Raw genomic sequence first — 22,769 nt, 5'->3', positions numbered from 1 at the left:
GGGCTCGAGACCCCATATGTACAACAATGCCAAGCAACCAGAGCTTCCAGGGACTAAGCCACTACCTAAAGACTATACATGGACTGACCCTGGACTCTGACCTCATAGGTAGCAATGAATATCCTAGTAAGAGCACCAGTGGAAGGGGAAGTCCTGGGTCCTGCTAAGACTGAACCCCCAGTGAACTAGACTGTTGGGGGGAGGGCAACAAGGGGGGAAGGATGGGGAGGGGAACACCCATAAAAAAGGGGAGGGGGGAAGGGGAGGGGGATGTTTGCCCGGAAACCGGGAAAGGGAATAACACTCGAAATGTATATAAGAAATACTCAAGTTAATTTAAAAAAAAGAAATATGAAAAAAATACTTTAAAGTCTTCAGTAACATGTACTTTTAGCTCCTTAGCACATAACATGATATCTAAACTAGTTTAAACATATTATCTATATTTTTTACAAAAAAATCCTTCAAAATACTATAGCTCAGTTCAGACAAACTTTATACCTATAATGATTTCATCCTTTAGATTCCAACTTGAATAGTTACTGGTAACAGAATCTCTTTCTTAAATGTTTTGTGTCATTACTTCAAAATAAACAACAAAAAAGGAAAGCAGTCTTTAATAGCACAGCAAGTGTCGTGAGGGCATTTTCTGCTGTGAGACTGACTCTGATTTTCATCTTGCTTTATACACTGTGGAGCTGAGCCAAGCCTACAATTCCCATTATCTTCAAAGGGAACCCATACTCAGATCAGCTCCTCAGGGATGTAGAAGAAGAAAACAAGACCAGGAAAAAAGTATTTTAAAATGAAAGAACAATAACAATAATAATAAATACAAATCTCCTTACTCCAAGCAGGGATATTTATATTTGGTGGGTTATATGATTTGTTGTTCATCTCAGAGATTAGTGAGGTTATTGTTGTTTTATTATTTAATGCAAAATTTGTACATGTTGATCTTTGTGACAAATGAAATGAAGATAGTGTAGGCTAAGAATATTTTATCATAAATAACAACACCTAGCTCTGACAAACCTTTCACAATTTAATAGGCCCTAACAGCAAATTAGTTTGTGACAATGGCCATGGATCACTCTTCTGTTTATTCTGATACAGCATGCATTTAAACAAAAATAATTGAGATATTTTTCTGTATCTAAAAAAGATAAAAATCTGCCCACATCTTCATACTAGAATGGAATTCGAATATCAGAATAATCACTGGAAATACAAGTTAGTACATTAAATAGGTTTTAAATTAATATTGAGGAGAGTCACATTGGAATCTTTTCTATACTACTTCAATGGATCCATTGACATCAAATATGGATAAATTTCATCTATCTAATAATCAGTTATAGGAAAATAAATCTATTATTGTGATTCAAGTCAAAGATTTTAAGAGCTTTAAACTAGACAAATAAGGGAAATATGAAAGAAATACATGGATAAGGGATAGATTTTGGAGTTGAAACTGACATGATTTAATGGTAAATGGAATGCAATTTAATAAGAAAGATAAGTGATTAATGTATCCCATGGTATCCTATAGTCATTTAAACTTAAAATATCATCTACAAACTGCCTGGTAGAAACAAATTTCTTGGTAAAATTGGTTTCTATTATTAAAAATGCCAGAGGAGTTCACATGAAGTTTCTATGTTATTGATTTTGAATGAAACAGATAATCTATTTTAAAAGTCACATGACAACAAAAATTGTATGTACCATTATTATACCAGTAATGTTTGATACATGTGATAGAGGAAAATGAGTGTTTTCTTTCTCTAATTTCTGTGAGTAGCAAGTCAGTCGGGTACTTTCCTCTCTGAACTAGCAGGCTTTCACCAGAATATCAGGCTCCCTGAGTCTTCAATGGTAAAATTGAACAGCTGGGAATTTTGTGCTTTAAAATGAGCCAGATATCTCGCTCTGTGTATATACAGGTTGTTATCAATGTTATAAAGATGGTACCGGGCTTTGTATGTTTATGTGGGCAATTATACCGTTTCAATTGGATCTAAGATTATTTTGTGTTCCTTTTTCCTTTCCATCTTTATTAACTTGGGTATTTCTTATTTACATTTCGATTGCTATTCCCTTTCCCAGTTTCCCTAACCCCTAACCCCTCCCACTCCCCTTCTATATGGGTGTATGCCTCCTTATCCTCCCCTCATTACCGCCCTCTCCCCAAAAATCACTTTCACTGGGGGTTCAGTCTTGGCAGGACCCAGGGCTTCCCCTTCCACTGGTGCTGTTACTAGGCTATTCATTGCTACTTATGTGGTTGGAGCCCAGGGTCGGTCCACGTATAGTCTTTGAGTAGTGGCTTAGTCCCTGGAAGCTCTGGTTGGTTGGAATTGTTGTACATATGGGGTCTCGAGCCCCTTCAAGCTCTTCCAGTTCTTTCTCTGATTCCTTCAACGGGGGTCTGTTCTCAGTTCAGTGTTTTGCTGCTGGCATTCGCCTATGTATTTGCCATATTCTGGCTGTGTCTCTCAGGAGAGATCTACATCTGGTTTCTGTCACCCTGCACTTCTTTGCTTCATCCATCTTATCAAGTTTGGTGGCTGTATATGTATGGGCCACATGTGGGGCAGGCTCTGAATGGGTGTTCCTTCTGCCTCTGTTCTAAACTTTGTCTCCCTATTTACTCCCAAGGGTATTCTTGTTCCCCTTTTAAAGAAGGAGTGAAGCATTCGCATTTTGATCTTCCGCCTTGAGTTTCATGTGTTCTGTGCATCTAGGGCAATTCGAGCATTTGGGCTAATAGCCACTTATCAATGAGTGCATACCATGTGTGTTTTTATGTGATTGGGTTACCTCACTCAGTATGATATTTTCCACTTCCCTCCATTTGCATATGAATTTCTTAAAGTCATTGTTTTTGATAGCTGAGTAGTATCCCATTGTGCAGATGTACCACATTTTCTGGATCCATTCCTCTGTTGAAGGGCATCTGGGTTCTTTCCAGCTTCTGGCTGTTATAAATCAGGCTGCTATGAACATAGTGGAGCATGTGTCTTTGTAATATGTTGGGGCATCTTTTGGGTATATGCCCAAGAGTACTATAGCTGGGTCCTCAGGTAGTTCAATGTCCAATTTTCTGAGGAACCTCCAGACTGACTTCCAGAATGGTTGTACCAGTCTGCAATCCCACCAACAATGGGGGAGTGTTCCTCTTTCTCCACATCCTCCCTAGCAACTGCTGTTGCCAGAATTTTTGATCTTAGCCATTCTCACTGGTGTGAGGTGGAATCTCAGGTTTGTTTTGATTTGCATTTCCCTTATGACTAAAGATGTTGAACATTTCTTTAGGTGTTTCTCAGCCATTCCTCATTCCTCAGGTGTGAGTTCTTTGTTTAACTCTGAACCTCATTTTTAATACGGTTATTTGTCTCCCTGCAGTCTAACTTCTTGAGTTCTTTGTATATTTTGGATATAAGCACTCTATCAGTTGTAGGATTGGTAAAGATATTTTCCCAATCTGTTGGTTGTCATTTTGTCCTAACAACAGTGTCCTTTGTCTTACTACTGCTTTGCATTTTATGAGCTGCCATTTGTTGATTCTTGATTTTAGAACATAAGCCATTGGTGTTGTGTTCAGGAAAATTTATCCAGTGCCCATGTATTCGAGATTCTTCCCCACTTTTTCTAGTATTGGTGAGAATGTGTCTGGTTTGATGTGGAGGTCCTTGATCCACTTGGACTTAAGGTTCGTACAGGGTGATAAGAATGGATCAATCTGCATTCTTCTACATGCTGACCTCCAATTGAACCAGCACCATTTGCTGAAAATGCTATATTTTTTTCCATTGGATGGTTTTGGCTCCTTTGTCAAAAATCAAGTGACCATAGGTGTGTGGGTTCATTTCTGGGTCTTCAATTATATTCCACTGGTCTATCTTTCTGTCTCTGTACTAATACCATGTAGTTTTTATCACTATTGCTCTGTAATACTACTTGAGTTCAGGGATAGTGATTCCCCCTGAAGTCCTTTTATTGTTGAGGATAGTTTTAGCTATCCTGGGTTTTTTGTTATTCCAGATGAATTTGCAAATTGTTCTGTCTAACTCTTTGAAGAATTGGATTGGTATTTTGATGGGGATTGCATTGAATCTGTAGATCGCTTTTGGAAAAATGGCCATTTTTACTATATTAATCCTGCCAATCCATGAGCATGGGAGATCTTTCCATCTTCTGAGATCTTCTTCGATTTCTTTCTTCAGAGGCTTCAAGTTCTTATCATACAGATCTTTCACTTGCTTCGTTAAGAGTCACAGTGAGGTATTTTATATTATTTGGAACTATTATGAAGATTCAGAAAACCTTCAATGTAATCCACTATATAAACAAACTAAGAGATATAAAGCACATGATCATTCATTAGATGTTGAGAAAGCATTTGACAAAATTCAACACCCCTTCATGATAAAAGTCCTGGAAAGAATAGGAATTCAAGGCCCATACCTAAACATAGTAAAAGCCATATACAGCAAACCAGTAGCTAATATTAAACTAAATGGAGAGAAACTTGAAGCAATCCCACTAAAATCCGGGACAAGACAAGGCTGCCCTCTCTCTTCCTTTTTATTCAATATAATTCTTGAAGTTCTAGCCAGAACAATCAGACAACAAAAGGAGATCATAAGGGATCAAAGGGATATAAATTGGAAAGGAAGAAGTCAAAATATCACTATTTGCAGATCATATGATATTATATGTAAGTGATCACAAAAGTTCTACCTGAGAACTACTAAACCTGATAAACACCTTCAGCAAAGTGGCTGGGTATAAAATTAACTCAAATATATCAGTAACCTTCCTCTACACAAAAGAGAAACAAGCCAAGAAAGAAATGTTGTGTGTTCTTTTATGTGAGGTTTTGAGTGTAAAAGAGTGTGCAGTGGTTGGAGACACTGGGCTGCCATGGCAGAGTTGGGATGTGGTTCTGCAGAGATATCTAGCAGATATCTTGACACATCATGGTGTGGAACCAGTGAGGTAAAAGGACAACAATACATATTTTTATTTTTATATTTTTACAACAACAGATGGAGAACCAATGTGATGGTCAAGAATCCACTAGTAATCCTAAGAGTTGAGAGAAAGTTTTTATTTTCTAAGAGGAGGCCAGTGCCATGTTAAGTCATGTGATATCTCTAGGGCAGGAATTCAAACAAAGAAAAAGGGAAGCAGCCTGGACTAGCAGGCAGTAGGTCCCCTACTGTGTGATAAGTAAAGTCAGCTCAGAGAGTTAGAGATTAAAAGCTGCTTTTTAGAGGAAGTTGTTTAGAAATTCTTTCCGGATACTCATATTCTTTTTAATGTGGGCTCCATGAGAATTTTGGGTTGAAATCCTAGTTTGACAAGCTACTTCTTAATTACAGGTATTATTAAAAGGTGATTAAGTTTGCTTTTAGAAAGAAGAGAGTAAAGAGATTACCCAAATCACATGGGGATTTTCATCCACGGATCAGAACTTAGACAGGGAAAAAGTCACTTACCTCCAAGTAGAGACTTGTGATGAATGTCTGTAATACCAGGGAGAGTGAATGCAGACTTATATTATAGAAGTTATTAATGTTAAAGAAAAATCTGTGGCTCCGGGTAGAGAGCTTGACAGATTGAGATATTTTGGGCTAAAGTCCTGGTTTGATGTGTTGCTTATTGATATTGGAATTGATAGAAAGTATTTGGTTTGTTTTATGAATTACCCTGCTAAAGGCCATATGGCTAGTTGATGCTGGCTAGTGAGGTTTTGTGGTTACTTTTGATATTTACCACAACAGGAAGATCGGATTCTCTTAATGTGGGCTCTATGGGAATTTTGGGTTAATTTCCTGATAACACAGAGTACAAAAGCCTATCAGTTTCATTGTTTAGTTTACTTCCTTTTTAAAAAATAATTTAGTTTTCATGATGGGTGTGACTTTGAGTTTTATGGTTCTATTACTATTCTTGGAGAAAGTGCAAGATACAAGCTTTTGTGGTTTCATACTAAGGACCACAGTATTTTGGGAGAAAGATTTTTGTCTTTGTGTTTTTAAAAAGTGTGATTAGTTTCTGAAAACCTCACAGAGTCATACTGATCAGATTTGATAGAGGTAGACCACCTGAAAAATTTATTCAGGAGAATCAAACAAAAAGATATCTCAATTCAAACTTTTGTCTTGAGAGTTGTATTTTACAGAGTATGCCTACTTTGATTCCTGGTCTCAAGGATTTTCAGCTGGGTCCAGCCAGGACACATCGGCTACAGAATTTGCTTCATTCTTCCTACCCCCTACCACCAAGGATATCTCAACGCCCATGTCCAGCTTGAAGATGTTATAGAGAAGTCGTCGCCCCAATTCCCTGGATTTTGGGGGACTGAAAATGGCTACTCTAAAGTTGTTTTTATGAGAAATTTAGAAATGGTTGTAATTTAACAGGGAGGAATTAGCTAGATTGAGTTATACAGTCGTAATCTCATTTGTTAACTAAGCTAAAATCATATCTTTGCTTTGATGTAGAATTTATTTGTTAAAAGTTTAAAAGTACAAGACTGAAGGAACACCCATTCAGAGCCTGCCCCACATGTGGCCCATACATATACAGCCACCCAATTAGACAAGATGGATGAAGCAAAGAAGTGCAGACCGACAGGAGCCGGATGTAGATCGCTCCTGAGAGACACAGCCAGAATACAGCAAATACAGAGGCGAATACCAGCAGCATACCACTGAACTGAGAATAGAACCCCCGTTGAAGGAATCAGAGAAAGAACTGGAAGAGCTTGAAGGGGCTCGAGACCCCATATGTACAACAATGCCAAGCAACCAGAGCTTCCAGGGACTAAGCCACTAACTAAAGACTATACATGGACTGACCCTGGACTCTGACCTCATAGGTAGCAATGAATATCCTAGTAAGAGCACCAGTGGAAGGGGAAGCCCTGGGTCCTGCTAAGACTGAACCCCCAGTGAACTAGACTGGTGGGGGGAGGGCGGCAATGGGGGGAGGGTTGGGAGGGGAACACCCATAAGGAAGGGGAGGGGGGAGGGGGATGTTTGCCCGGATACCGGGAAAGGGAATAACACTCAAAATGTATATAAGAAATACTCAAGTTAATAAAAAAAAAAAAAAAAAAAAGGATTAGCAGTCTGTAGGGGACCAGCTCAAAAAAAAAAAAAAAAAGTATAAGGTTTAGAGCCAGTCCTTCTATTGATATCATTACAAACTTCTGAGTTGATTACACATGTAAGTTAAGGGCCAAATACTGACTTTGTGCAAGAACTTTCAAGATGTTATTAAGATATAAAGAAAACGGTCCAAATTGTCTTATATAGATAGACGGTTTTCAAAAACGTCAGAAATCCACAAAATTTGAGATTTAAAGTTATTTATCTTTTGTTGAGACATATCTGCTCCTAACAGTTCCTCCTCGGCAGATTTAATGAAGAATTTGAACATCTCTACCTCCAGGTAAGGCAATACTTTGTGGCTAGGCAGCCACTAGAAAAACTGCCTGATTCATCTGCAGACTAATACTGTCCAGAAAAGGACAAATTATGCAGAATAGTTGACTGATAAACTCTGCCAAGACAGGGTGATCAGCCCTTCAAAACCTGCATTTCAAGAGTCTGTCAGTTGATTTTGGGCCAGAAGGCTGACGACTTGCACTCACATGTTGCTAACAGGGGACTGTACTAGTGGAGATTTGTCTCTACAACCTCTCAGTTCTAGAAGCTGTGTTAGGCTTCCTATGTGTACAGATATTTGGTCATTCTCAGATTTCTGATGGGGTTGAAGACTGATTATATTATCATAGCCTATCAGGCTGTATAACTCTGAATATACATATTTTATTGGATAGTTATCAGATAGTATATAAGCTAGCCAAGATATAATATAGATTTTAAGCCTTTCTTAAGCTGGAATGAATAACTAAATATTCTATTTAACTGATATAGTGATACAGGGAGTTGAGTATATCATATGCTTTATAAATTGTTGAATGGTAATAATTGTACTCAATTTATATATAAGTGAAAAGGCTTTTTATCTGGACAAAAAGGGGTAATGTTGTGGTTTGCCCTGAAATTATTTGTATTTTGATGCTAATTCCACTGCCTCAAGGACAGCTGCCTAGTCACTTCTCAGGAATCAGGTGACTTCACCAGAACCTTTCCTCACTGAATTTGTAAAGTACAGGTGAGGGGCAGGTACAGGATAGAAGGAGGCCTGTCATTGGAAGAGAAGGAAGGATTGGCAGGAGAGAAGTTTGAAGGAAGAGGAGACTAGAACAGAAAGGAAGAGACAGGAGGGGGAGAGAGAGAGAAGCCATGGCAGGACAATGGAGGCTGACGTAAAGATCTCGCTCTGTGTATTTACAGGTTGTTATCAATGTTCTTAAGGGATGGATGGTAGCGGGCTTCATATGTTTAAGTGGGCCATTATATCTTATCAATTTGATCTAAAAAATAAAATAAAATAAGCCAGAGAAGAAGGAGCCAGAAGATTAGAACATATTGCCAAAGTTAGTATGAGGACAAGCAGAGCAATTCAGTAGAGGCCAAGAGAGAAAAGCCAGATAGAATCAGTCAGCTTGAAGAGGAGTTTGAGCAGGAACAGCTGAGTTAAACCAATCAGAGACAGTTCAGAAAGAAAAAGAAAGGTTGAGCTTACCCGCAGCTGGTCTCAGAGGCTAAAATATTTTAGGCCTAAATAAGATTGAAGATAGAAGCTTCAAGGACTAGGCCTGGGTTGGCAGAAGGAGACAGTAATCCTCAGAAAATGTTACATTTCCACATGCCATTGCTATGACCCTGAGGCCAGGCAAGCTGAATCCACCATGTGGATTGCATTGTGGAGGAGCAGGAGACATCCATTGAGCCGCCAGAGGGTACAAAAACAAAAGCGACATCAAGAATGTATTCAGCAGAGCTGGGGTACAGGCATTGGAGGAAAACAGGTGTCAGAGATCTGGGAGACAAAGCTGAAGCCCTTGACTACTCAAATGGCTCTCATAGATCTAGTTCTCATACTTTAACTTACGTGAGGATCAAGCACAGGGCTCCTGGGCCCAGGAAGGTAACAGGTACTCATGGTCCTCAAGGTCATCTGTGTCTAGGTCAGCATTTCCATGATGCTTCCAGAGCCCTTTGGTAGCTGAATCCAACTACCTGTGGCAGGTCTGGCCAAGCTTCACTTCAAGATCTGAGTCTGAGACAAGTGGGCCAAGCCTGTCAACCTGCTGGCCAAGTACATCAGTGCAGAGGATGAGACCTGGTGGTAAAGATGCAGAAACCCTATGCCTTCTCAATAGTCTTACAGTGGTGGATATGGAGGTTCAAGTAGAGAACATCCAGATTACATAGAGCTATATCAGGGCAGGAATATGCACTTCTGTGGGCATGACAATCATCATACTGAACTAAATTGCCAAGCTTGAGGCCTCTGACAAAAGTCTAGAATAGCGCCCTGAGGAGATAAATAACTTTGTGAGATCCAATGTGCAATCTGTGTTTGTGATGGCTATTCCTATTTGTCAAGTTGACTGCATCTGGAATTAACTACAATCCAGAAATGGAGGGAAACCTGTAATCCAGATCTTGAGGTTCGAAGACACATGCTTCTGACCCAGATTTTGACATAGGGTGAAACCTTTAATCCCAGGAAACAGAGTCAAGCAGATTTCTGAGTTCAAGGCTAGCCTGGTACAGAGCACATTCCAAATCTAATAGTGGTTGTACACATCATTAACCTGGGTTATGTCTTCTGATGGATGCCTACATAAGGATAATGGAAGAAGGATGGTTTTCTTATTCTTTGCTTTCTTGCACTTATTTACCAGCACATCTGCTAGAACCTACTTCTTCAGGATTCCAGCTTATATACACAAGCTGAAAAACAGCTGAATCACCTAACCCTGTGCAACTAACTACTAGATTCTTGGACTTCCCATTCACAGCTGCCCATTGTTGGGTTAGTTGGACTACAGACTGTAAATTGTTCCAATAACTTCCCTTAATATATAGAGACATTCCATATTTTTTGTGACTCTAGAGTACCCTGACTAAAATAGTGTTCAAGGGAAAGACATACAAGCAACTGCAGGTCAACTTCCAGGGCATCAAGGAAAAGATTCATGCTGACAGCTTCAAATTCATGGACTATAGGGAGAGAATGCTGCAGAAGGTGCCTGCATGCATGGTCAGAGCCAGGCTCTGTGAGCCCTACCAGGATGCTCTTTTGCAGAAGCAGTTCAAACTCAAGCAGGGACAGATTGTGATGCTCTCAAACCTTAAATCCAAGCCTGAGGAACTGGACACTAACTCCAGGCCTTCAGTTGGACTCTGAGGAACCTGAGGGGGCTCTTGAGCCTGGGCAGGAGGAAACAGAAACTGAGGCATAAGTAAAAGAGGTGCTGATGGAGGAGGACCTGATCCAGCAGAGCTTGCCAGACTGTGACACTCGGTACTACCGCTGATGGCTGCTCAAGGCTCAGGAATTGCTGCTAGATGCATACCTGTTGGAGCCTCAAGAGGACCTTCTGACCTTACAGCTCTAGTGTTAGCAGTTCCGGGCCACAGACAACACCAGCAAGAATGCCAAGGGCAAGGTGCAGGACAAGAAGCAGTTCACCCTGGAGATGTCACCAGGCTGTGTCCACCTGTGGGCTGACAAGAACTAGCAGCACACAAGACTAGCTTTTTCAACTGTGTATACATCTGTGTCAAGTGGAACAAGTATAACCAAAAGCACTATGATTTGAGCTGTCTGCCCAAGATTTTGCAGGCCTACAAGTTCAACATCTGCTACACAGAACTCATCTATAAGCACACCACACCAGAGTACTTCCTGGAGGCCTTCATGGTAAACCAGGACTTCTCCATCCTATGTTCGATGCTGGCCTGCCCTAGGTGGACATCAGCTTCAAGTTTGTCAGTCGCAAATGGGAATACTCACACCACCATGACTTCTGCTGCCAGTTTGCCGGTGGAATCTTCCAGCTCTGGTTCCACTTCAAGTGTTACTGGTATCTCAGACAATGTTGATGCTGGGCAGGGATATGCCTAGACAGCTCCTGGGTAGAAGGGTCAATGGGACCCAGACATCACCTCTGGCTCCACTCACCAGTAATATACCAGCCAAGGCCTCTCAAGAACCTTGCTCATCAGAAGAGGATTGTAACTGTTTCTCTGAAAGGATTCCTTTGGGTGGCAGACATATCTCGTTTTTGTGTACTTGTTCAGCAATGGAAACCCATGTCATTTAGATATGCTTAATAGAATGCTTATTCTAAATTAAAAAGGAAAGGAAGTTTGAAATCTCTCGTGTATTTTTATAACATTAAACTAAATTACCTTTTAAATAGTGAAGAAGTATTATCACTAGGATATGATTGTTATGTCATTTATTATTTTAATATATCATTGATAATATTAATTAATTAAAATTTTGTTTAATGTGCCATTAACACTATTCATAATACATAATAAGTCCATAGTTTTTATTTGGACAGTGTTTATCTTGTAATGCAGGCTGATTTAAAGCTTGTGATCTTTCTATATTTAGTTCCAAGTACTATGATTATAGTTGTCCACACCATGCCTTTCTAAGTACATGTTTCTTAAGATTAAGATTAAGATTAAGATATTTTTCTGGATATTGATATGATTTTTTTATTCTTTCCTCAGCAGTTTAATTTCTATATTTGTTTAATATATTTTCTGCATGGTTCCAGAGATTCTTCCCTTGGTATTCATGAATATTATGTATATTCTTATAATTATACTTAATGTCTTTAGATTTCATAGAAAGCTTTCATACCTCTGCCTCAAAAGGTATATACTTCCACCTAGAGAACTTTTGTCCTTACTTGATAACTGTAGTTTATGTATAAGGTGGTTGCTTACCACAAATGGAGCTGAAATTCTTTCTGTCATAAATTTAATTTCTAATGCTAAAACTGTCTCAATATCACATGACTAAAATAGCTAGCACAAGTACTTTTCCCTCAGTACCTGTCTGACTAAATATGATTTACTTTACAACATCTATTCAAATATATTTTTCTAGTTCAAATAACCATAGTTTTATTTCTGAGCTAAAAAGTCAATGCTAGTTTTCAGACCATTTGCAGAGACTAAATGTTTGATATAAGTTGAGAAAAATGAGTGAGCTAACCTCTACAGGTTCAAGTTATTATTACCTTGTCTGTTAGGGCCACTTGAGTGGATCATAGAAGTAGTCTATAACCCTCAGGCAAATGGAATTTTAGAGTTATAATTTTATGACCAAAACCTGCTTGAAAAGTAATAAATATCAAACCTCATGACCTACATGTTGTAAAAATATGAAATGTTATCTTGTTATAGAATCAGTTTCTACTAAAAATGAACAGTATTTTCTTATCTTTTAAAAAATGCACCACTGTAATATAAACGTAGTTGATTTTAGAGTTAAATATCTATATTTAAATATTTAAAGCCTTGAAAGATTCTGTTATGCTATAGTGTGTCAAGAATGGACTACAAATTTCTCATGTGTGAACACTGAAAAATACCATGTAAACATTCTTTGTACTACAGAATGTTAGAGACAGCAATTCTCATATAATTTACAAAGTCCTGAGATTTATTATAATAACTGTTTAGAAATATTAATCAAACACTGGTAAATAATTCTTGAATTATTTTAAAGATGGCTTTTGCAAAGTTCCTTAGTAAAATATCTGTGACGAAAAAACCCTTTTTTTATTTTAGCAGAGAATTTTTAAATATTCAGTGTATTTATGTAAGTACAAGAGCAAAGGCAGACATTAAAAAAAGACTACATTATGCCAAAGATAAAGTTAATGTGTGCCTAGCATAGTGGAATATGCTTTTCATCCCAGCTTGGGAAGGATAGGCAGATGGATCTCTGTGAGTTTGAGGTTAGCCTGGTCTAAATAGTAAGTTAAAGAACCACTATAGCCAAATAGAGGGACCCTTTCTTCAAAAATCAAATTAAAGTACATAATAAAAATAATTTTAATTAAACATTTTAAGTACCATAAGTATTTCTGCCACAAGAAGATTAAACTATTTCTAATAGGTAAAAATGTAAAGGTTCTTATTTGGTGGACTAACAAGCTTCAAATAGGCATACTGTTAATTAAAACTCAGTTTAAAATAGTAGTGTTTTAGAGTTTGTCCAGTTTAGTCTCTATCTGCTCCTCCTCTTAAAATTTCAGTCACATCATGGAGAAACAAATACATCTGAGAACTTCTCCAGCATGTGATATGTATGTTTCTCAGGAATGTTTCTTTTATGACTCCACACATGTGCTCACTTGTTATTACTTGTTATTTTCACTGTGTTGTACCTTCATGTTTCAGTTTTCTATTAAAACCTACACAAGGAATATTTCCACTTATGTGTTGTAGTAGACAAACTCCCTGTAAACAATCATAAAAATCCATTCATCTTATAGCTTTAGAAAGAGACCTAAAAACCAAACTTCTCTTACATTATCAATCTACTCTTATTTCATATTCTCTAGGATTAGTGATTTTTCCAATGACTGAGACAGCAATGCACATTTTCCTGATTAACAAGTTGCTATTGTTCAATCATATTGTTTTGAAAATGTGACAAATTTTTTTCATGACTCCTTGACTTTGATATAGATTCATCCTATAGGTAAATTTATTACTTTTTTCTGTAATTTAAGGTAGACTTAGTAAAGCAGGTACTAAGGATATATGATCAAGATTTTATGTGCCATAAAATATGAAAACTGAACTTCACACGCTAATATTTAAATAAAGTAACCACCAATCTTTACTCATATTTACAATTTAACAACATTCTATTATATATAGATTTATGCATTATATTTTCATTTAAACATTTTATTAAGTACATATTATTGTTTTAACTCACAGATACTTAAAGAATATAATAAATAGTTTTTGAAGGAAACTATAATATTCCCTTTCTACTCTTACTTAAGCAGTGAGTAATATAAAACATTTGTTACTTTGTCATAATCTTCTCTATCAGGAGATCATATATCATTTGTCAAAAGTCAAAGTTGCTGCAAAATCTTGAAATCACTTCTTGCTAAAATGCACAGGCCTCAATTTTCTTCAGTGCCTCTAGGCAATGACTCTCAATGAAAAGTGGGACTAGATGGGGACCATATTTAATGCTCATTTCTTTGGGAAATTTTCATCAGGTGATGATTTAGAATAAAATTTTTGTTGAGATTTATAGCATATTTGAGTATTTAGTCAGAATTATCTATCACATTTAACATAAAAACACATGAAAAGACAACCAAAAAGAGTCATAGTAAAAAATGGAAGGAGTATTGAAAATGAATTTAGATATTCTGGAGAAATGGCAGAGTTGGTAGAGGATTGAGGTTTAATTTACAACACTCACATGATGAGTCACAACTACCTATTATCTAGATTTCTAGGAGATCTGATGCTCTTTTCTGTCTGGGGAGGTTACCAGGCCTGAGTGTGGTAGACATGCAAACATGCAAAACACACAAACACACACACACACACACACACACACATTCAAAATATATAAACATAAAGAGATTGTCATTTAAATGAGTGAAGTTAATTACGGATATGGTTGAAGACAGTGAAAGATACAAAGTCTTATTCCCCAAAACTGTTAGCTGTCCCATCTCACAAAATTTAATTTTTTCTTATACAAGGATATATTTTAATGTGCTTGAACTACATATTACTAATCATTATAATTGTATGTCCAACTCCATTTACAAGAAGTTTTACTAACTACCTGATAGAATGAAGTGGTGACTTCAACGCTTTGTTCAATGAAATTTGGGCATATAACATGATGATCCTTACAATTATTTTTCTTTATTCAACAGTTAGATAATCTACTTTCTCAAGCTACCCAGGAGCAGTGGAATAGTAAGCTACTAAGAAATATTCCTGTTAGATAGGCAAGTTTATATGGTGTTAGAAATGAATTCCTTGCCTGTACCAAAGATGTAACAAACATCTTTTTGCACAGATTTTAAAAAGCAAAAATCCTCAAAGAATTTATCATGAAATTCCTCCCCTAGCCATAGAGCTGGTGAAAATCCTTAACATCTGGAAAAGAGATAGTTTTCTGTAATATGCACATCATGGTAAGTATGTACACTCCAGTGGGAGGCCACACACCCAAAATATTATGGGCAGCACAGGTTGTACTTGAAGGGTTTTGCATGTTTGATTGGTTGGTGTTTTTTTTATTGGGTATTTTTATTTACATTTTACATGTTATTCATTTTCCCAGATTCCCATCCATAAACACTCTATCCCATCCCCCTTCACCCTGCTTCTATGAAGGGATTCCCCCGCCCAGCCATTTACGGCTCCCCGGCCCTGGCATTGAACTACACTGGGGAATCGAGCATTGGCTTGACCAATGGCTTCTCCTACTATTAGAGCACAACAAAGCCATCTTTTGCTATATATGCAGCTGGAGTCATTGATCTGTTCATATGTATGTTTTGTATGGTGGTTTAGTTCCAGGGAGCTCTTACTGATCGGTATTGTGGTTCTTATGGGGTTGCAAACCCCTTCAGTTCCTTCAATCTTTTATTTAACTCCTCCATTGAAGATTCCATTCACAGATCAATGGTTAGCTATGAGCCTATGTATTTGTCATGCTCTGGCAAAGCCTCTCAGGAGATAGCTATATCAGGCTCCTTTCAACAAGCACTTCTTGGCATCAGCAATAGTGTCTGGATTTGATGGCTGCAGGTATATGGGATGGACCCCAGATGGAGCAGTCTCTGAATGGCATTTCCTTCAGTCTCTGCTCCAAACTTTATCTCTGTATTTCCTCCTATGAATATTTTTGTTCCCCCTTCTAAGAAGGACTGAAGCATCCATACTTTCTTCTTCCTTCTTCTTCAGGTTCATGTGGTCTGCAGATTGTATGTTGGGCAATTTGAGCTTTTGGGCTAATGTATATTTTGGGCTAATATACATTCCCCAGTAAGTGCATACCATGTGTGGTTTTTGTGATTGGATACCTTACTCAGGAAACTGTAGTTCCATCCATTTGCCTAGGAATTTCATGAAGTCATTGTTCATGAATTTCATGAAGCTATCATTGTTTTTGATAGCTAAGTAGAAATTCATTTTGTAGTTGTACAACATTTTCTCTATTCATTCCTCTGTTGAAGGACATCTGTGTTCTTTCCAGCTTCTCGCTATTATAAATAAAGCTACTATGAATAGAGTAGAGCATGTGCCCTTGTTATATATTGGGGCATATTTTGTGTATATGCCCAGGAGTGGTATAGCTGGGTCCTCAGGTTGTATTTTGTCCAATTTTCTGAGGAACCTCCAGACTGATTTCCAGGGTGGTTGTACCAGGTTGAATCCCACCAAAATGGAGGAATGAACCTCTTTCTCCACATCATTGCCAGCATCTGTTGTGACCTGAGTCACAACAGCCTTTTTGACTGGTGGGAGGTGGACTCTCATGGTTGTTTTGATTTGCATTCCCTTGATGACTAAGGATGTTGAACATTTGTTTAGGTGCTTCTCAGCCATTCAATATTCCTCAGTTGAGAATCCTTTGTTTAGATATGTATCCCATTTAGTAATAGGGTTATTTGATTATCTGGTATCTACCTTCTTGAGTTCTTTGATATATTGCACATTAGCCCTCTATCAGATGTAGAATTGGTAAAGATCTTTTCCCAATGTGTTGTGTGCCATTTTCTCCAAATGACAGTGTCCTTAGTCTTACACAAGATTTGCAATTTTATTAAGTCCCATTTGTCAATTCTTTTTTTTTTACTTGAGATATTTTTTAATTAACTGTATAATGTGGGACAATATACTCACAGCATTTCTATTAAACAAAGCCAGTTATTTACACTTAAGCCAATTTTTTTTCAATCTTTATTAACTTGAGTATTTCTTATTTACATTTCGATTGATATTCCCCTTCCCGGTTTCCAGGCCAACATCCTCCTAACCCCTCCACCTCCCCTTCTATATGGGCTTCCTCTCCCCATCCTCCCCCCATTACCACCCTCCCCCCAACAATCATGTTCACTGGTGGTTCAGTCTTGGCAGGACCAAGGGCTTCCCCTTCCACTGGTGCTCTTACTAGGCTATTCATTGCTACTTATGAGGTTGGAGCCCAGGGTCAGTCCATGTATAGTCTTTGGGTAGTGGCTTAGTCCCTGGAAGCTCTGGTTGGTTGGCATTGTTGTTCTTATGGGGTCTCAAGCCATTTGTCGATTCTTGATCTTAGAGCATAAACCATTATTTTTCTGTTAAGGAAATTTTCCCCGGTGCCCGTGTGTTCAAGGCTCTTCCCCTCTTTTTCTTCTAGTAGTTTGGGTGTACGTGGTTTTATATGGAGGTCCTTGATCCATTTGGACTTGAGCTTTGTACAGGGCTTTAAGAATGGATCAATTTGCATTCTTCTTCATGCTCACCTTCAGTGGAACCAGTACCATTTGTTGACAATGCTGTCTTTTTTTCCAACAGATGGTTTTAGCTCCTTTGTCAAAGAACAAGTGACCACAGGTCTATAGGTTGATTTCCGGGTCTTCAATTCTATTCCATTGATCTACCTGTCTGTCTCTGTACAAATACCTTCCAGTTATTATCACTATAATTCTGTAAAACAGCTTGAAGTCAGAGATGGTGATTGCCCCAGAAGTTCTTTTATTGTTTAGAATTGTTTTTGCTATCCTGTTTTTTTTAATTCCAAATGAATTTGTAAATTGCTCTTTCTAACTCTATGAAAAATTGAGTTGGAATTTTGATGGGGATCACATTGAATCTATAGATTGCTTTTGGCTAGATGGCGATTTTTACAATATTAATCCTGCCGTCCATGAGCATGGGAGATCTTTCTATCTTCCAATTTCTTCTTCAGAGACTTGGAGACTTGGAGTTCTTTTCATACAGATCTTTCACTTGCTTGATTAGAGTCACACCAAGGTATTTTATATTATTTGTGACTATTGCAAAGGGTATCTTTCCCCCAATTTCTGTCTCAGCCTGTTTGATTTTTGAGTAGAGGAAGACTATTGATTTCTATGTGTTAATTTTATATCCAGCCACTTTGATCAAGTTGTTTATTAGGTGTAGGAGTTCTCTAAAGGCATTTTTTGGATCACTTAATATACTATCATATCATCTGAAAATAGTGATATTTTTACTTCTTCCTTTACTACATGTATCCCTTTGATCTCCTTTGTGTGTGTGTGTGTGTGTGTGTGTGTGTGTGTGTGTGTGTGTGTGTGTGTGTGTTATTGCTCTGGCTAGGACTTTGACTACTATATAGAATAGATAGGGAGAGAGTGCACAGCCTTGCATAGTCCCTGGTTTTAATGGGATTGTTTCAAGTTTCTCTCCATTTATTTTGGTGTTAGCTACTGGTTTGCTGTATATTGCTTTTAGTAAGTTTAGGTATGGGCCTTGAATTCCTGATCTTTCCAAGAGTTGTAATGTGATGGGGTGATGAATTTTGTCAAAGCTTTCTCAGCATCTAATGAGATGATCATGTGTGTTTTTTTCCTTTGGGTTTGTTTACATAGTAGATTATGTTTATGGATTTGCATGTATTTTACCATCCCTTAATCTCTGGGATGAAGCTGACCTGATCATGAAGGATGATGGTTTTGATATGTTGATATGTTCTTTGATTCATATTGTAAGAATTTTATTGAGTATACTTGCATTGATATTCATAAGGGGAATTGGTTTGAAGTTCTCTTTCTTTATTGGGTATATATGTGGCTTAAGTATAAGCATAATTGTGGCTTCATAGAAGGAATTGTGTAGTGCTCCTTCTGTTACTATTGCTGTGGAATAGTTTGGACAGAGTTTGTATTAGGTCTTCTATGAAGGCCTGATAGAATTCTGTACTAAACCCATCTGGTCCTGGGCCTTTTTTGGTTGGGAAACATTTAATGACTGCTTCTATTTCTTTAGGAGTTATGGGGTTGTTTAGATGGTTTATCTCATCCTGATTTAACTTTGGTACCTGCTATCTATCTAGAAAATTGTCCATTTCAACCATATTTTCCAGTTTTGTTGAGTATACGTTTTATAGTAGAGTCTGAGGAATTTTTGAATTTCCTCAGTTTCTGTTGTTACGTCCCCCTTTTCATTTTAGATATTTTTTTAATTTGTATATTCTCTGTGTGTCCTATGGTTAGTTTATCTATCTTTTTGATTTTCTCAAAGAACCAATTCCTGGTTTGTTGATTCTCTGTATAGTTGTTCTTGTTTCTACTTGGTTGATTTCAGCCCTGAGTTTCATTATTTCCTGCTGTCTACTCCTCTTTGGTGTAGTTGCTTCTTTTTCTTCTAGGTCTTTATGTGTACTGTCAATTTCCTAGTATATGTTCTGTCTAGTTTCTTTTTTGAGGCTCTCAGAGCTATGAGTTTTCCTTTTCACATTACTTTGTGTCCCATAAGTATGGGTATGCTGTGCCTTAGTTTTCAATAAATTCTAAAACAATATTAAATTATTTCTTTAGTTCTTCCTTGACCAAGTTTTCATTGAATAGAGTGTTGTTCAGCTTCTATACGTATGTGGGCTTTCTGTTGGTTTTTTGCTTCTTGTTGTTGTTGTTATTGAAGACTTGTTTTAGTCCATAGTGATCTGATAGGATGCATGGGATTATTTCAATAAAAATCGTGTGTCTATTGAGACCTGTTTTGTGACTGATTATATGGTCAATTTTGGAGAAGGTACCATGAGGTGTTGAGAAGAAGTTATGTTCTTTTGCTTTAGGATGAAATGTTCTGTAGATGTCTGTTAAGTCCATTTGGTTCAAAATTTGTTATTTGCACTGTGTCCATTTAGTTTTTGTTTCCAAGATCTGTCCATTGATGAGTGTTGTGTTTGATGTCTCTTACTATTATCATGTGTGATGCAACATATACTTTGAACTTTAGAAAAGTATCTTTTATGAATGTGGGTGTCCTTGCCTTTGGAGCACAAATGTTCAGAATTGAGAGTTCATCGTGATAGATTTTTCCTTTGACGAGTATAAAGTGTTCTTTCTTACCTTTTTTGATAACTTTTGCTTGAAAGTTGGTTTCATTCAATATTAGAATGGCTACTGCAGCTTGTTTCTTGGGAACATTTCCTTGGAAAATTGTTTTCCAGCCTTTTACTCCTAGGTAATCTCTGTCTTTGTCACTGAGGTATGTTTCCTTTATGAAGCAAAATGCTGGTTCCTCTTTATATATGCAGTGTGCTAGTCTATGCCTTTTTATTGGGGAATTGAGTCATTGATGTTGAGAGATATTAGGCACCAGTGATTGTTGTTTTCTGTTATTTTTGTTGTTACAGGTGGAATTATGTTTATTTTGCTATCTTTTTGGGTTTAGTTGAAAGAAGAAAGCCTTCTTCCTTTTTCTAGGGTATACTTCCTTCCTTGTGTTGCAGTTTTCCATTGACTATCCTTTGTTGGGCTAGATTTGTAGAAAGATATTGTGTAAATTTGGTTTTATCATGGAATATCTTTGTTTCTCCATCTATGTTAACTGAGAGTTTTGCTGGATATAGTAGCCTGCATTGGCATTTGTGTTCTCTTAGGATCTGTATGACAAATGTCCAATATCTTCTGGCTTTCACAGATTCTGATGAGAAGTCTGGTGTTTACCTGGAGCCAAGCCACTTACACACGCTCTGTCTCAGGAATGTTTCAGGAATGTCAAGCCCACTTACACCCTCTGGGACACCTAGAAAGTTGTCCTTTCTTATCAGTTTTACAGCTTCTGTCCCCAGCAGGCTGTTCTTATCAGGCTATACTTGCAATTTATGGTTTAAGGCTATAGGGAGGGTAGTGAAGGTAGTGAAATTGGTCCTCAGTCCTGGGTGACCTTCCTGCCTGCTTGTCTTTATAAGCTGCTGTTTTGGTAATTAAAGTTTAAGAGCTTGATCAGAATATAGACTTGCACTCCTTCTTTGCACTTCCTGTCCCCCATTCTTTCACCCCCTCCCAGGTCTCCTCTGAACCCGCCCCCCACGCAGGCCAGGGCAGGTGTTTTTCTGATTGGTCTGCTGTTATGTTTATTGATATTTTCCCTTACTGCTTTTAATATTCTTTCTTTGTTTTGTGCATTTGGTGTTTTGACTATTATGGAACCAAAGGAATTTCTTTTCTGGTCCAATAACTTTGGATTTCTGTACTCTTCTTGTATGCTTATGGGCATCTCTTTCTTTAGACTAGGGAAGTTTTCTATTATAATTATGTTGAAGACAGTTACTGATCCTTTAAGTTGTGAATTTTTGCTCTCTTCTACACCTATTGTCTTTAGGTTTGATCTTCTCATTGTGTCCTGGATTTCCTGTATTTTAGGTTAGGTTTTGTTGTTGTTGTTGTTTTTAGGTTATTTTGTTTTTGTTTTTTTTGCTTTGTTTGTTTGTTTTGTTTTGCTTTTGCATTTTACATTTTCTTGGATGACACTGTCAAAGTTTTCTTTTTTTTTTTTATTACCTTGAGTATTTCTCATATACATTTCGAGTGTTATTCCCTTTCCCGGTATCCGGGCAAACATCCCCATCCCCCCTCCCCTATCTTATGGGTGTTCCCCTCCCAACCCTCCCCCATTGCCGCCCTCCCACCACCAGTCTAGTTCACTGGGGGTTCAGTCTTAGCAGGACCCAGGGCTTCCCCTTCCACTAGTGCTCTTACTAGGATATTCATTGCTACCTATGAGGTCAGAGTCCAGGGTCAGTCCATGTATAGTCTTTAGGTAGTGGCTTAGTCCCTGGAAGCTCTGGTTGCTTGGCATTGTTGTACATATGGGGTCTCGAGCCCCTTCAAGCTCTTCCAGTTCTTTCTCTGATTCCTTCAACGGGGGTTCTATTCTCAGTTCAGTGGTATGCTGCTGGTATTCGCCTCTGTATTTGCTGTATTCTGGCTGTGTCTCTCAGGAGCGATCTACATCCGGCTCCTGTCAGTCTGCACTTCTTTGCTTCATCCATCTTGTCTAATTGGGTGGCTCTATATGTATGGGCCACATGTGGGGCAGGCTCTGAATGGGTGTTCCTTCAGTCTCTGTTTTAATCTTTGCCTCTCTCTTCCCTGCCAAGGGTATTCTTGTTCCCCTTTTAAAGAAGGAGTGAAGCATTCACATTTTGATCATCCGTCTTGAGTTTCATTTGTTCTAGGCATCTAGGGTAATTCAAGCATTTGGGCTAATAGCGACTTATCAATGAGTGTATGTCTTTCTGTGATTGGGTTAGCTCACTCAGGATGATGTTTTCCAGTTCCAACCATTTGCCTACGAATTTCATAAAGTCATTGTTTTTGATAGCTGAGTAATATTCCATTGTGTAGATGTACCACATTTTCTGTATCCATTCCTCTGTTGAAGGGCATCTGGGTTCTTTCCAGCTTCTGGCTATTATAAATAAGGCTGCAATGAACATAGTGGAGCACGTGTCTTTTTTACATGTTGGGGCATCTTTTGGGTATATGCCCAAGAGAGGTATAGCTGGATCCTCAGGCAGTTCAATGTCCAATTTTCTGAGGATCCTCCAGACTGATTTCCAGAATGGTTGTACCAGTTTGCAATCTCACCAACAATGGAGGAGTGTTCCTCTTTCTCCACATCCTCGCCAGCATCTGTTATCCCCTGAGTTTTTGATCTTAGCCATTCTCACTGGTGTGAGGTGAAATCTCAGGGTTGTTTTGATTTGCATTTCCCTTATGACTAAAGATGTTGAACATTTCTTTAGGTGTTTCTCAGCCATTTGGCATT

Source organism: Rattus norvegicus, chromosome X (assembly GCF_021556685.1).
Source record: "Rattus norvegicus strain SHRSP/BbbUtx chromosome X, alternate assembly SHRSP_T2T, whole genome shotgun sequence".
Taxonomy (NCBI): Eukaryota; Metazoa; Chordata; class Mammalia; order Rodentia; family Muridae; genus Rattus; species Rattus norvegicus.
The sequence above is the reverse complement of the archived record's forward strand: the minus strand, read 5'-3'. Positions refer to the sequence as shown.